General features: G+C 40.2%; 1 protein-coding gene across 2 annotated transcripts in view; it reads left to right on the plus strand.

Annotated features, from left to right (window-relative positions):
• The window catches only part of PTGFR (prostaglandin F receptor), a 196,828-nt gene that overhangs the window by 37,891 nt on the left and 141,889 nt on the right, over nt 1–17,048 (plus strand). The window contains exon 1 of one of the 2 annotated variants that reach the window (XM_068540166.1): nt 10,050–10,108. The exons of the other annotated variant lie outside the window; for it this stretch is intronic. The gene's annotated coding sequence lies outside the window, so the exon portion shown is untranslated. Of the gene's footprint in view, nt 1–10,049; nt 10,109–17,048 lie in introns of those variants that run through there. 2 annotated transcript variants of the gene reach the window in all.

Consider the following 17,048-nt stretch of genomic DNA (forward strand, 5'->3'; position numbering starts at 1 on the left):
TTTTCTCCCATTCTGAGGGTTGTCTTTTGGTCTTGTTTATGGTTTCCTTTGTTGTGCAAAAGCTTTTAATTTTCATTAGGTCCCATTTGTTTATTTTTGTTTTTATTTCCATTTCTCTAGGAGGTGGGTCAAAAAGGATCTTGCTGTGATTTATGTCATAGAGTGTTCTGCCTATGTTTTCCTCTAAGAGTTTGATAGTGCCTAGCCTTATATTTAGGTCTTTAATCCATTTTGAGTTTATTTTTGTGTATGGTGTTAGGGAGTGTTCTAATTTCATTCTTTTACATGTAGCTCTCCAGTTTTCCCAGCACCACTTATTGAAGAGGCTGTCTTTTCTCCATCGTATATTCTTGCCTCCTTTATCAAAGATAAGGTGACCATATGTGGGTGGGTTTATCTCTGGGCTTTCTATCCTGTTCCATTGATCTATATGTCTGTTTTTGTGCCAGGACCATACTGTCTTGATTACTGTAGCTTTGTAGTATAGTCTGAAGTCAGGGAGCCTGATTCCTCCACCTCCATTTTTCTTTCTCAAGATTGCTTTGACTATTCGGGGTCTTTTGTGTTTCCATATAAATTGTGAAATTTTTTGTTCTAGTTCTGTGAAAAATGCCATTGGTAGTTTGGTAGAGATTACATTGAACCTGTAGATTGCTTGGGTGGTATAGTCATTTTCACAATGTTGATTCTTCCAGTCCAAGAACACAGTATCTCTCTCCATCTGTTTGTATCATCTTTAATTTCTTTCATCAGTGTCTTATAGTTTTCTGCATGCAAGTCTTTTGTCTCCTTAGGTAGGTTTATTCCTAGGTATTTTTTTCTTTTTGTTGCAATGGTAAATGGGAGTATTTCCTTAACCTCTCTTCCAGATTTTCATCATTAGTGTATAGGAATGCAAGAGATTTCTGTGCATTAATTTTGTATCCTGCTACTTTACGAAATTCATTGATTAGCTGTAGTAGTTTTCTGGTAGCATCTTTAGGATTCTCTATTATAATATCATGTCATCTGCAAACAATGACAGCTTTACTTCTTTTTTTCTGATTTGGATTCCTTTTATTTCTTTTTCTTCTCTGATTGCTATTGCTACAACTTCCAAAACAATGTTAAATAATAGTGGTGCGAGTGGGCAACATTTTCTTGTTCCTGATCTTAGTGGAAATGGTTTCAGTTTTTCATCATTGAAGACAATGTTGGCTGTGGATTTGTCATATATGGCCTTTATTAGGTTGAGGTAAGTTCCCTCTATGCCTGCCTACTTTCTGTAGGGTTTTTATCATAAATCGGTGTTGAATTTTGTCAAAAGTTTTCTCTGCATCTATTGAGATGATCATATGGTTTTTCTCCTTCAATTTGTTAATATGGTGTATCACATTGATTGATTTGCATATATTGGAGAATCCTTGCATTCCTGGGATAAACTCCACTTGATCATGGTGTATGATCCTTTTAATGTGCTGTTGGATTCTGTTTGCTATTATTTTGTTGAGGATTTTTGCATCTATGTTCATCAGTGATATTGGCCTGTAGTTTTCTTTCTTTGTGACATCTTTGTCTGGTTTTGGTATCAGAGTGATGGTGGCCTCGCAGAATGAGTTTGGGAGTGTTCCTCCCTCTGCTACATGTTGGAAGAGTTTGAGAAGGATAGGTGTCAGCTCTTCTCTAAATGTTTGATAGAATTCGTCTGTGAAGCCATCTGGTCCTGGGCTTTTGTTTGTTGGAAGATTTTTAATCACAGTTTCAATTTCAGTGCTTGTGATTGGTCTGTTTATATTTTCTATTTCTTCCTGGTTCAGTCTCGGAAGGTTGTGTTTTTCTACAAAATTGTCCATTTCTTCCAGGTTGTCCATTTTATTAGCATATAGTTGCCTGTAGTAAATCTCTCATGATCCTTTGTATTTCTGCAGTGTCAGTTGTTACTTCTCCTTTTTCATTTCTAATTCTATTGATTTGAGTCTTCTCCCTTTTTTTCTTGATGTGTCTGGCTAATGGTTTATCAATTTTGTTTATCTTCTTAAAGAACCAGCTTTTAGTTTTATTGATCTTTGCTATTGTTTCCTTCATTTCGTTTGCACTTATTTCACATCTGATATTTATGATTTCTTTCCGCCTGCTAACTTTTGTTTTTTTTTGTTCTTCCTTCTCTAATTGCTTTAGGTGTAAGTTTAGGTTGTTTATTTCAGATTTTTCTTGTTGCTTGAGGTAGGCTTGTATTGCTATAAACTTCCCTGTTAGAACTGCTTTTGCTGCATCCCATAGGTTTTGGGTCATCGTGTTTTCATTGTCATTTGTTTCTAAGGTACTTTTTGATTTCCCCTTTGATTTCTTCAGTGATCTCTTGGTTATTAAGTAGTGTATTGTTTAGGCTCCACGTGTTTGTATTTTTTACAGATTTTTTCCTGTAATTGATATCTAGTCTCATAGCGTTGTGTTCGGAAAAGATACTTGATACGATTTCAGTTTTCTTAAATTTACTGAGGCTTGATTTGTGCCCCAGGATATGATCTATCCTGGAGAATGTTCCATGAGCAGTTGAGCAGAAAGTGTATTCTGTTGTTTTTGGATGGAATATCCTATGAATATCAATTAAGTCCATCTTGTTTAATTTATCACTTAAAGCTTGTGTTTCCTTATTTATTTTCATTTTGGATGATCTGTCCATTGGTGAAAGTGGGGTGTTAAAGTTCCCTAATGTGATTGTGTTACTGTCAATTTCCCCTTTTATGGCTGTTAGCATTTGCCTTATGTATTGAGGTGCTCCCATGTTGTATGCATAAATACTTACAATTGTTATATCTTCTTTTTGGATTGATCCCTTGATCATTATGTAGTGTCCTTCTTTGTCTCTTGTAATAGTCTTTGTTTTAAAGTCTATTTTGTCTGATATGAGAATTGCTACTCCAGCTTTCTTCTGATTTCCAGTTGCATGGAATATCTTTTTCCATCCCCTCACTTTCAGTCTGTATGTGTCCCTAGGTCTGAAGGGGGTCCCTTGTAGACAGCATATATATGGGTCTTGTTTTTGTATCCATTCAGCCAATCTATGTCTTTTGATTGGAGCATTTAATCCATTTACATTTAAGGTAATTATCGATACGTATGTTCCTATTCCCATTTTCTTAAATATTTTGGGTTTGTTATTGTAGGTGTTTTCCTTCTCTTGTGTTTCCTGCCTAGAGAAGTTCCTTTAGCATTTGTTGTAAAGCTGGTTTGGTGGTGCTGAATTCTCTTAGCTTTTGCTTGTCTGTAAAGGTTTTAATTTCTCCACCGAATCTGAATGAGATCCTTGCTGGGTAGAGTAATCTTGGTTGTAGGTTTTTCCCTTTCACCACTTTAAATATGTCTTGCCACTCCCTTCTGGCTTGCAGAGTTTCTGCTGAAAGAGCAGCTGCTAACCTTATGGGGATTCCCTTGTATATTATTTGTTGTTTTTCCCTTGCTGCTTTTAATATTTTTTCTTTGTATGTAATTTTTGATAGTTTGATTAATATGTGTCTTGGTGTGTTTCTCCTTGGATTTATCCTGTATGTGACTCTGTGCTCTTCCTGGACTTGATTAAATATTTCCTTACCCATATTAGGGAAGTTTTCAACTATAATCTCTTCAAATATTTTCTCAGTCCCTTTCTTTTTCTCTTCTAATCTGGAACCCCTATAATTCGAATGTTGGTGCATTTAATGTAGTGCCAGAGGTCTCTGAGACTGTCCTCAATTCTTTTCATTCTTTTTTCTTTATTTTGCTCTGCAGTAGTTATTTCCACTATTTTATCTTCCAGGTCACTTATCCTGTCTTCTTCCTGAGTTATTCTGCTATTGAGTCCTTCTGGAGAATTTTAAATTTCATTTATTGTGTTGTTCATCATTGTTTGTTTGCTCTTTAGTTCTTTTAGGTCCCTGTTAAACGTCTCTTGTATTTTCTCCATTCTGTTTCCAAGATTTTGGATTATCTTTACTATCATTGCTCTGAATTCTTTTTCAGGTAGACTGCCTATTTCCTCTTCATTTGTTAGGTCTGGTGGGTTTTTACCTTGCTCCGTCATCTGCTGTGTGTTTCTCTGTCTTCTCATTTTGCTTAACTTACTGTGTTTGGGGTCTCCTTTTTGCAGGCTGCAGGTTCTTAGTTCCTGTTGTTTTTGGTGTCTGCCCCCAGTGGCTAAGGTCGGTTCAGTGGGTTGTGTAGGCTCCCTGGTGGAGGGGACTAGTGCCTGTGTTATGGTGGATGAGGCTGGCTCTTGTCTTTCTGGTGGGCAGGTCCATGTCCGGTGGTGTGTTTTGGGGTGTCTGTGACCTTATTATGATTTTAGGCAGCCTTTCTGCTAGTGAGTGGGGTTGTGTTCCTGTCTTGCTAGTTGTTTGGCATAGGGTGTCCATCACTATAGCTTGCTGGTCGTTGAGTCGAGCTGGTTCTTGGTGTTGAGATGGAAATCTCTGGGAGATTTTCACCACTTGTTATTACATGGAGCTGGGAGGTCTCTCGTGGATGAATGTCCTAAACTCGGCTCTCCCACTTCAGAGGCACAGGCCTGAAAGCTGGCTGGAGCACCAAGACCCTGTCATCCACTCGGCTCAGAATAAATGGGAGAAAAAAAGAAAGGAAGAAAGAAAAAACATAAATAAAATAAGATAAAATAAAGTTATTAAAATAAAAAAATAATTATTGAAAATAAAAGAATTAAAAAGTAATAAAAAAAAAAGAAGAGAGAAACCAAACCAAAAAACAAATCCACCAATGATAACAAGTGCTAAAAACTATACTATGAAAGGAAACAAACAAACAAAAAAAACAAACGGATAGACAGAACCCTAGGACAAATGGTAAAAGCAAAGCTATACAGACAAAATCACACATAGAAGCATACACATACACACTCACAAGAAGAGAAAAAGGGAAATATATATATATATATATCTTTGCTCCCAAAGTCCACCTCCTCAATTTGGGATGATTCGTTGTCTATTCAGGTATTCCAGAGATGCAGGGTACATCAAGTTGATTGTGGAGATTTAATCTGTTGCTCCTGAGGTTGCTGGGGGAGATTTCCCTTTCTCTTCTTTCTTCGCACAGCTCCTGGGGTTCAGCTTTGGATTTGGCTCCACCTCTCTGTGTAGGTCACCTGAGGGCGTCTGTTCCTGCCCAGACAGGAGGGGGTTAAAGGGGGGTTAAAGGCTGATTAGGGGGCTCTGGCTCACTCAGGCCGAGGGGAGGGAGGGGTACGGATGTGGAGCGAACCTGCAGCGGCAGAGGCCAGCGTGACATTGCAACAGCCTGAGGCGTGCCCTGCGTTCTCCCGGAGAAGTTGTCCCTGGATCACGGGACCCTGGCAGTGGCGGGCTGCACAGGCTCCCAGGAGGGGAGGTGTGGATAGTGACCTGTGCTTGCACACAGGCTTCTTGGTGGCTGCAGCAGCAGCCTTAGCATTTCATGCTCGTCTCTGGTGTCTGCGCTGATAGCCATGGCTCAAGCCTGTCTCTGGAGCTCTTTTAGGCGGTGCTCTGAATCCCCTCTCCTCGCACACCCCAAAACAATGGTCTCTTTCCTCCTAGGCAGTTCCAGACTTTTTCCCGGACGCCCTCCCGTATAGCTGTGGTGCACTAGCCCCCTTCAGCCTGTGTTCATGCAGCCAACCCCCATCCTCTCCCTGGGATCTGACCTCTGACGCTGATCCCCAGCTCCCAGCCCCCACCGGTCCCAGCAGGTGAGCAGACAAGCCTCTCGGGCTGGTGAGTGCTGGTCGGCACCGATCCTCTGTGTGGAAATCTCTCTGCTTTGCCCTCTGCACCCCTGTTGCTGCGCTCTCCTCCGTGGCTCTGAAACTTCCCCCCCCCCCCACCACACACCGTCTCAGCCAGTGAAGGGGCTTCTAGTGTGTGGAAACTTTTTCTCCTTCACAGCTCCCTCCCAGTGGTGCAGGTCCCGTCCCTATTCTTTTGTCTCTGTTTTTTGTTTTTTCGTTTGCCCTACCCAGGTACCTGGGGAGTTTCTTGCCTTTTCGGAGGTCTGAGGTCTTCTGCGAGCACTCAGTAGGTGTTCTGTAGGAGCTGTTCCACATGTAGAGGTATTTCTGGTGTATCTGTGGGGAGGAAGGTGATCTCCGTGTCTTACTCCTCTGCCATCTTGAAGGTCTTCATATGCCTGGCACAGTATTAGATGCTGAAGATACAGGAGTGAATGAGACGGATGATGTACTTTGCCCTCCTGAAGTTTATATCCAATTGTATTTATATCGAGCAGGGCATATAATTTCCTTGTCTCAATTCTCTCATCTGTGGAGGGAGAAGAGACAGGCACTGCGTCCCACATACTGCGCTCTCGGGGAAAGCGCTCCACCTCCTTGGCCTCGTGAGGGCCTTGCACTGGAGCCCAATCCATTTTAAGTTAGTTTTTGAGGATGGTGTGAGAAAGGAGTTCAACTTCACTCTTTTGAATGTAGTTGTCTTAGCACCATTTGTTGAAAAGACTACTCTTTTCATAATCAAAAATCAACTCAAAATGGACTAAAGACTTATCCATAGATCTGAATCTATGTAATTCTTAGAAGTAAATCTTCTAAGAAAATCTTTATGACATTGGTGTTTACAATGATTTAATGGATAGGACACTAAAAGCACAGGCCAAAAAAAAAAAAAAAAGCAAAATTAGACAAGTTGGACTACAAACAAATATTACATAATTCCACTTATATGAGGTATATAAAAATAGTCAAACTCATAGAATCAGAGAGTAGAATTGTGGTTGCCAGGGGTAAGGGGGATTTATATACTATCCTTTTGCTAGTATGTTAGCTGTTTTAATTACTGAAGCTTTGTAATAAATTTTGAAATTAGGGGATGATATTGTTTTTGTTTTTTTCTTTCTTTCACCAGATAAATTTGTCTTTCTTCAGATTCTATTTTCCTTTCTTAGATTGTATGTGGTGGAGCCCCAGAAGTGTCTCTAACTGTCTGAGAGGGCTCTTGGTGTAGGTGCGTGGAGAGAAAGGAGAGCATTTGTGATATTACTTGCAGTTCTTCACGCTCCAAATCTTTGAGTTAAAATTAGATACAGTACAATGAGAACTTTATGTTTAAACATTTGCAATACACTACAAGTTTTTTGTTCATGTATGTTTATTCAGCCATGATCCTATTTCTTTAAGATGGATTCCTTGAAAAATAATGGCTGAATCATAAGATTTGTGTATTTAAAAACGTGATAGGACTTCCAAAATACCATTACCAATTTTTACATGGACTAATGATATATGAAAGACTAACAACAAGGCCAGCAATGATGTTTTGAAGGATTTTATACAGATAACACAGAGTCACTGAGTGATGGAAAGAACAACACTGTCAGCAACAATGCAGCAATCAGTTCTACATATGGTGCAATTTTAATTCACAAATGATAATTGAAACCATGCTTTGGCTCATGTCTCCTCTCTTCCCCTCCATTTCCTTGTGAAGAGTGACTTACCTGAAGTAGGTCTTCTTCTTCTGTTAAATATTCTCATTATCTCTAGGTGGTTTTTCCTGACCCTTTTCCCAGAATGAAGGATAACCACTTTTGTGGTGCTTTCTTCACCTGTTCTGTAGGCTTTAGAGTTGTCTAGCATAATATATTTCTCTTATTTTGTTCCAGTTACTTGCTTACAGACTTACTTGTCTGTAAGTAAGAACATAGACTTGTGTGTGTTACTTGAATGCATTTCTAAAGAAAGGAAGGTTTGGCTTTTTCAGAAGTGGATTTAGTTTAGAAATTTTGTGGTTTTTACAGACTGGAAAGGTGACTGAGGAAACAGCAGAAACATTAATCAAGAGATAAGATGAAAGATCATTTCTTAAGCTAGGACTTAAGGAATACTCTAGAGCTAAAGTTCAAAAAACATCAGGATTTCTGATGTCTTTACTAGTGGGGTTAAGAAGGATGAGGCAGGCTTAAGTGCAGTTTGAAGCAAACTTTAATAAAAATGAAGCAAGAGAAAATAATTAAAAATCTTTCTATTATTTTTATATTGATAGAAAATAGTTTTTATTATTTTATTATATGTATATATAAGTATCAAAATAGGCTCCATAACTTTATCTTTCTCCTTCGTTCTCTCGTCAACCACTGGGGAAGTTTGGTTACACATTCCATGCTGATTTTCCTTAAGTATTTTGGATTCTTTGTCGATGATGCAGTTTGGTGTTCTCATTAAATGGAAACTTCTCTTGACAGATGGATAAATTTTATTGCCATTGACCTATTTATGATCTTTTAAGAGTGCCTTATAGGAAATGTGGAATTAGCAGCAAAGTTAAAGAACTAGCATCCAAAAGACTCAAGACTATTCAAAACTGTTTAAGATAGTTCAAGCCCATGGAAAGAGGGAGGGGGGCTGTTAGATTCTTTGATAGATTAATGATTATCTAAATAATATTAAAGCTTCTATTAGTGCTTTTTGATTAGTTCAGGCAGCACAAATCCCCATGCGGATGACTAGTACTTCATATTCTTAAAAAAAAACCAAAACAACCTTCTCCCTAGGATCTTTTCTGAATATTTTGATTCCCACTGATTCTTGCCTATTTCTACTCCCATAGCACTAACTCTACCTATTATTACACCCTTGCTCTGGATAGACAGGGTTTTTTTTTTTTTTTTTTTTGCTGTTTTCTGTTTTGTGAGTGTGCCTCATGTCCCCAGTGAAAGATAGTGAATGCTTCCTACGAATAGCATTTTTACTTTGACAGCTCACCGTGCCTAACATGGTGCAAAGCATAAAGTACACTTTCAAGAAATACTTGTTGAATTGATTCATTCATCTGGACACATAGCAAAGTCTATATCCTCACATGAGATTTTTGACAATACAAAGCCTCTTCCAAACTTCAATTTCTTTGAACGAATATGGAAGAAAAGACACCTAAACAATAAGACCTCAATTAATTTGGATTTTTGTGAGATAGAAGTTGTTGATAATCCTGGATAATCTACTGAAACCCATTTTGTTGAACACCTCTTAAAAATGTGCTAATTAGTTTTTCTGCCTTAATACTTGTCATCATATGTATATAAGTGAATATTTTTGATTATTGGATTTTTTTTCTTAGAGTTTAGTTAGTCCAAGGCCCACGAGGAAACTGAGGGTCACAGAAATTAAATTCATATATATCCCATAATTTAAAGAAAACATGTATCCTTGAATGCTTAATATTAAGAAATTAAGAGAGAGGTTTTCATTCATTCATTTAACAAATACTTGCTGAGCATCTACTATGAGCCAAACAATTCTTGGCCTTTGCCATCCTTTCCCTTGTGAAGCTTATATTTTTGTCAAGGAGAACAGACCATAAATGATAAACATATTAAATAAGTAAATTATTTCATACATTAGAAGGTGGTAGTCATGGAAAAACACAAAAGTTGAGATGTAAAAGAGTATTTTTGTCTCTGGGGGTAAGGTAAATATAATGTTAAATAGATGATTTGGTGCAGGTATTATTTGGTTATAGCTTCAGAATATACGTTATAGTCATTCATTCATTCATTCATTCATTTAGCAAATATTTATTGTCTACTACTAGAAAATAAATAAAGTAACTATAATAAATAATAAAGTGACTACTATATTTAGTCACTTTAGGAAAAAGGGACTATGGTCCTTGGCAGAGCTTGCATTTTAATGAGAGAGACAGATAAACAAACCCACAGATACGTATATAATTATGTATTGTGTTAAATGCTATGAAACAAATGACTGGAAGGATCCATTTTATGTTGGGGACTGGGGAGATCCAGGCTCTCTGAGGCTCATAGGACATAGAAAGTGGAGCGAAGTGGAAGGATGCCTAACAGAGCAGAAAGCAGAATTCAGATGTGAAGGGTTGCTTGTTTGTGTTTGTGGAATATTTGAGTAGTTAGCCCTGAGAACAACTTAATTTGCAGGATAGCGAGTTTATTCATTTGCAGGAGAGGTCCATATGTTTGGTGCTTCCCTTTGTCTTTCTTCCACCCAGAGCTCCTTCAGTGTCTGAGATGTGGAGTACAGTGTTCCCTCTGGCCTGAAGATCAACCACAGGAGAGAAGTGAACTGTGTGGCATCCTTATGCTCTACTTAGAGGAAACACGGCCGGTAAGGAGGCAGGTGAGGCTTGGGGCTCACTCCCTGTGTGACTTTGGGCACCTAACTCCCCTGAACCTGTCTTCTCTTCAGAAAATAGAGGTGGTAATGGAATGCTGAGTCATTAAGATAAAGGCTGTTTTCTGCTGTATCCCCAGCGATTGACATGGTGTCTGGTCCATGGTTGATGTTTAATAAATAGTCCTTAAATGAATAAATATATCTGTGTAGCATGTTGAGGAGAGCAGTTGGGTTTATATTTTATCTCTAAATGCAGCGACCTCAGTGCCTTCCTTGCTCTGAAAGCAGCCAGGTTGGGAAATGGATGGCTTGTCTGACGGGCTGTCTGGCTTTGTTTTGGCTTATGGTGAGCTCTCATAAAAAATGGAAAGAACTCTGTTTCTCTTTCCACTCTTGTCTATTAAAAGAACTTGAAAAATCTAAATCCTTGGTCTCTTAGGATCTTATAAAGAATCCAAGTGGCTTAACAGATGTGAGAAGCTCTGGAAAAAAATTTTTTTTAAATTTATTTATTTTATTTTTGGCTGCATTGGGTCTTCGTTGCTGTGTGCAGGCTTTCTCTAGTTGCGGCCAGCAGAGGCTACTCTTCGTTGCGGTGTGCAGACTTCTCATTGCGGTGGCTTATCTTGTTGCGGAGCACGGGCTCTAGGCACGCAAGCTCAGTAGTTGTGGCACACAGGCTCAGTAGTTGTGGCACACAGGCTCAGTAGTGGTGGCGCATGGGCTTAGTTGTTCCACAGCATGTGGGATCTTCCCAGACCAGGGCTCGAACCCGTGTCCCTGCACTGGCAGGCGGATTATTAACCACTGTGCCACCAGGAAAGACCAGGCTCTGGAAAATTTTAAACACTTGGGTCAAATGGTCTGTCTTTTTTTTTTTTTTTTTTAACATCTTTATGGGAGTATAATTGCTTTACACTGTTGTGTTAGTTGCTGCTGTATAACAAAGTGAATCAGCTATATAAATATATCCCCATATCCCCTCCCTCCCATCCTCCCTATCCCACCCCTCCAGGTGGTCACAAAGCACCGAGCTGATCTCCCTGTGCAATGCAGCTGCTTCCCACTAGCTATCTATTTTACATTTGGTAGTGTATATATGTCAATGCCACTCTTTCACTTCGTCCCAGCTTACCCTTCCCCCTCCCCATGTCCTCAAGTCCATTCTCTACACCTGCTTCTTCATTCCTGTCCTGCCCCTAGGTTCTTAACCATTTTTTTTTTTTTTTTTTTTAGATTCCATATATATGTGTTAGCATACAGTATTTGTTTTTCTCTTTCTGACTTACTTCACTCTGTATGACAGACTCTAGGTCCATCCACCTCACTACAAATAACTCAATTTCGTTTCCTTTTATTGCTGAGTAATATTCCATTGTATATATGTTCCACATCTTCTTTATCCATTCATCTGTCTATGGACACTTAGGTTGCTTCCATGTCCTGGCTATTGTAAATAGAGCTGCAATGAACATTGTGGTACGTGACTCTTTTTTTTTTGTTTTTGTTTTTGTTTTTTTTTTAAACATCTTTATTGGAGTATAATTGCTTTACAATGGTGTGTTAGTTTCTGCTTTATAACAAAGTGAAATGGTGTGTCTTGACTTTCTTCCTGAACACCTTTCTCAAGGTGCAGCTGCCTTATGTAACACAAAGGGCCTCACCTTTCTAGCCAGTAAAATCTAGATCCCAAACATCGTCTCATCTCACTTTTTGTAAGAACAAAGGAGCCTTATTTAAAGGCTTCTAGAAGGACATGCATTTTAAAATTTCTCTTTTCTAACAGTCTTTGTTAGTCCACTTGAAGTTTGTAAGGATATAGAGAGGGTAGCTGACTCTGATTGATCCTATTTTTGCTTATATAATTCATAACGGCCATCCTATTGTAGTTTGGCATGGTTTTGTTTTACTGTCAGTCAGTATTTATGTAATAATTTATAATGGAAAAGTGCTTTCCAGCTATTTATTATGGAAGCCTCTGTTATCAGTGACAAATAGTTCTAGGAGACTGTTCATAACACAGATCTGTCTGCTTTCTGGTGTCAGCTTAGAGTTTGCCAACACTCTCTAAAAGACATATTCAGGACAATGAGTTTTGTGTTTTTTTTGGATAGTCATGGGATTTTCAAAACTTTTGGTAAACAATAGATTCTTTGGGTACACGTTTTTGTATTGGGCAAGAAATGATGTGGAGGTGATATTGGAGGATTCAATTAATTCTAGATAGGAAAATGATGAAGTCTCTTTTAAAGTCAAATATCTGGTAAATTACAGAAATTTCTAGAGTTAAGTGATTGTTTCCCAAGACAGCCCACTGTGACTCATCAGAACAGTGGAATATTTAAGCTTTGGAGTCAGATAAGACTGTTTTCAAATCCTTGTTCCAATCACTTACTAGATGACTAAGTGAGAAGGAAGCAGTCAAATTAATGACACTGGACTTCTCACTTTGACATTGGGCAATCAATCTACTTAAGGCCCTGAGCCTGAATTTCCTCTGTTGTAAAAGAGGATGGTGTTCCTTTCCTTGAAGAGGGATCCTGGTGGGGATTAAATGGGGTAAAGCCCAGAACAGTGCCTGCCTGTAGTACTCATTGACTCAGTGGTTCCTCTTCTTCTTCTTTTTTTCTTCTCTTACTATCTCTGCCATCTCACAAAGAAATAGCAAAAGACAAGAGGTTAAATGGTGAAGGAGGTCAAAAGGTTACAAAAAAAAAAAAAAAGAAATCTCCTGGCTGGAAACCTTCCCAGACACCCAACTTTCTTGCTTGAAGTGCATTTCTTCTTTTCTCTTTGAAAATTAGTAGAGGAGAATTTGTCTCAATTATAAACCCCATCCTGGTGGGAAGTGTAGAGTGTTCAACATTCACACAGAATGTTCTAAATGCTTGGTATGCAAAGAGGAATGTGCCAGGAGCTGGGGCTCCTAGGGATGAAAAGCAGAGAACTGGGGGAGGGACAGGTCACACAAAGGAATTTCCATGGACCCTGTGCTGGGGGAGACATGTAAACTGACCTGGGACTCCTCTGTGCCAAGACTTAGGGAGAACTCTCTATGGAGCTCATGGGGCTCTCCATAGGAAATAAGGGTGCTAGAGCTGCATTCCTGGAAGTCACGTGCCTCATTCCTTATTAAACCCCTCTTCTCCCCTCATTGACCAAAATTGCGGGGGGCTTGGTCAGTTCCTACCATGAGATACAAGGGAAAAGCAAACTGGCTTTCTCTTCTGGACAATGACTCAGAACTCAGGAATGTATTCATGCTTTTAATAAAGACATCGAGTGCCTATTATAGAGTAGTCCAGTTCCAGGCCTAGGGTATGGAGAACTAAACTGCACATAGGCTGCCTTCCAGGTGCTTCCCTTCTGGAGGAGACAGACACGTAGATACATTGGGACCTAGTGGGAGAGGAGGTCAGAACATGGAGAACTTTGTGGGCCTCACTAAGGAGCCTGTCCTTTGTTCTCTGAGTGATAGGGAGCCACTGAAGGGTTTTGAGAAGAGAAGTAGTTTGCTTGGGTTTTCGTTTTCAAAAGGACTCTCATAAGGGCTTGTTAGGAAGATGGTTGACTTGGACTCATCATGGAGGACTCCAGCCTGGCTTGGCCCATGAGTGCCACCTTCCCTCCCTCCCCCAGCTGGACCAGGTGCATCTGTTCTGTACTCAAGCTGCACCTGGATCTCTCCCTGCTACAGCGCTTATCCTCAGGTAGGGTCACCTGCTCTCCTGCTGTGTCCCTCGCTAGAATGGCAGGCACTAACTCATGCTTATCACTCTCTCCCTGATGTCCAGCACGGAGCCTGGAACACTGCTGGTGCTCACTAAATGTATACACACATTTTAAAAAAGAATGTCAGATGGAATTATTGCAGAAATGCAGGAAAGAGAAAATCAGGGTCTGGGTGAAGTAGAACCATGACAGTGGGAGGATGGAAGGAGGGAAATGCAGGGTGGTGGGCAGCCCCAGTGATGGGTCAGCGCTCCTGGTGACCTGTAGAGCAGGGGCGAGGGTGCAGCAGGCCTCAACTTCCTGTTCCTCTCCTGCTTTTCTCATTTGTAAAATGCGGGTTTTAATGCTACTCGTGGAGATGTTGTGGAGATGAAATGAGAGTGTACAATGGAAGCCCAGTGCCAGTGTGACTGGTGGCTGCTGGCTGCCTCGGTTTCCCCAGTGTGATCAGTCGCCAGACCACTGGGAGCTGAGGAAAAGGTAAAAGCACAGTTTGAAGGAGGTAAAATTCTCTCTCCTAACTTCTGTGCCTCCCTCTGTGTCTATGAGATCAGTCACTGTCCTGGGGAGACCACGTCAATGAAATAAACATTCTTTCCTCTCACAGGCCCCTGGATCCTCTGCCCTCAACAGCCAATCCTTTCTAAAAGATGACAGATTTATATCAAAAACAATTCTGAAAAATTCCAACCACTCTATGAATGAATGAGTGAATGAATGAATGAACGAGCAAATGGCCTTTAGCCTGAGCCTTGCCATTTATCATGACCTAAGACGCCCTCCCTCCCCGAGCCTCAGTTTCCCGCCCTCTCAATGGACATTAGGCTGTATTCTGCACAGATTTGTTTCAAGAATTCAGTTAGATAACGCACGTGTGAGCACCTCCAAAATTCTAATGTAATAGAAATGTCTTTTTATCATCTTACATCATATCCCCCATAGGTGGCACACAGAAGAGGCCTTTGGCTGAATGCTGAAAGGATAAACGGTGCCTATTTGATTTACTTATTGTCCCATATCTTGTTATATAAAGAATTTGCATGCCAACAGGTACCCGTGGGGTGGTGGATCCCAATGAGGTGGGCGGTGTTACTGGCTTCACGGGCTGCCGCCCTTGGCCAGTGTTTGACCTTCACTGGTTTTCACCAGTTTGGATGCTGACACAGCTCCTGCTGAAGGAGGCATCTTCACCCAACTTCCCCACCCTACACGGCAGAGATGAGGTTTCGTAGCTGTGCCTGTCTGTGTGCAGGCCGCGCCCCCTTCCCCCCCCATTTAGCATCCCCTCTGTACCAGAAAACACGAGTTCATTTGGTGCATGGATGAGAGTGCAGTGAAGGCTGGCCAAAACAGCACAGGGGCTGGAGCCTCTCCGATGGGGCGACAAGCACAACTCCACTTCTCCCAGCTGCTGGAGGAAGTAGTGGGGATCCTGAATTTCTGATGCCACGTCAACCCACCCACTAATTTGAAGGTCATTTGTTTATATCAAATTCCTCTTTTAAAATGTAGACATCCTTGGAGGGTAAATCCTAATGGTCATTCACACCCTGATGAAATTAAATTTAGTTATATACTTTTTAAAAAAAGAGGTTAAATGGGTGATCTAAAAATAATTTCCATACTGGCTAATGTGGTGTTCCTAAATTTCCTTCATTTAAATGTTGTCAAGAAGAAAATTTTATTAGAGGCCAGTTCATGAACAACCCTTGATTAAATGAAAATTACAATGTTTCTTAAACTCTTTGGAAAGCCTGGTTTAAAAAAATTTCAATGTGGCATGGCAAGGTGTGTCAGTAGTTAACTGAATTTAAACAAAGAGTTTACCATGATAGACGGCTGGTTGACAGGCAATTACATGAAGACTTTACCATTTTAGGGCATTGCTAATGAAACAAGTTGTAATAATGGATGGTGCATTGGATTACATCATTATGGATACTTTTGGGGTAACTATGAAGACAAATTTTCTTTTATTGGAATTGTTGTGGACTAATTGGGGACTTCAAACTGTTAAGGAGAGTTGTATGCATACAAATATGAGGTTTTAGCTTTGCATTAGAATTTAAGGTCATTTGGCTGTAATATTTGCTACCTCATGGCTCACCAGGGCTAATTTGTCTGATCTGGCCAGTTGCATTTGTATCCTCTTTCTCCTTCATTTCTTTATGTGTACACCTTACAAAGTCTGTGTTCAACATACTAGGTGCTCAACCCTAAAGGGAAAGATCTTTCAAGTAAGAAAAAGACCTTTCTTTGGCCTTGTGTATGAAAAGCTGTGTTCCCTTGTTAGAATTAACAACTCAATATGAAAACAAATGAGTTGTTTATTAATTCTACTAATTGACAAGGGGACATTGTACCAAGGCAGGAAGAAGGAACTGAACAAGTATTTAAAATCTATACTGGGACTGGCAGAAATGAGTTCTGACAGCTCCATGGACTGGTGAGACTGGGGCGAGGGGGGAGTTGTGAAGAAATAGGGCTCAAAATGGGGAGAGAGAGACTTGGAGAGAGTCTGGGATAGACTAGTCAAGACTGGTCACTTAGAACACTTCGCACAATTTGTTGTAATTACTTGTATAATAAATGATTGTGAATTGGTTGTGACATTCAGTTTGTAAGAAATATCATATTTCTCTTTGTTAAAAGTCTAGTTTCCAGTTCCTTCTCCAAGGTTGGTAAGAGATACAGTTTCAGATATTTTTTTGAGATTCCTTGCTCTTCCTTTGGGTTGAGTCAGGGCCCTTGGGCTTATGCAGTGCAGGACAAATGGGGGAGAGATCAGGGGTTTGTTATGGTCACCCCTGAGAGGCTCTTGTTCCAGACTTCATGTGGTCCTTTCAAAGGCAGAGACTCTGATGGTTACCCACTTACTTCCTGCCATGCTGTCTTTGAGGCCGAGGTGCTTATTGCCAACATTCTTAGGTATTCTTGTATCCACCTCCATCTAGGTGCTCTGCCACATCCAGGGTGTTGGGCATGAACTGGCTGTAATCACCTCTCTTCTTTCCTTCCTTATTCCCTCCATGGCCATCCCCTACTCCAAACTTTGGGGTTTGACTATTGCCCCTTTTCTGCCAAGCATCAGTTTCTGTGTCTATCACCCTCTCAGCTCATCTGGCTTGGTTCTTTTTACTTGGCTTATGCATTCAAGTAAACATCAATCTTTGTTTGTAGACAAAGAGCTACAAACTCTGGAACACAGAAG

Source organism: Eschrichtius robustus, chromosome 3 (genome assembly GCF_028021215.1).
Source record: "Eschrichtius robustus isolate mEscRob2 chromosome 3, mEscRob2.pri, whole genome shotgun sequence".
NCBI lineage: Eukaryota > Metazoa > Chordata > Mammalia > Artiodactyla > Eschrichtiidae > Eschrichtius > Eschrichtius robustus.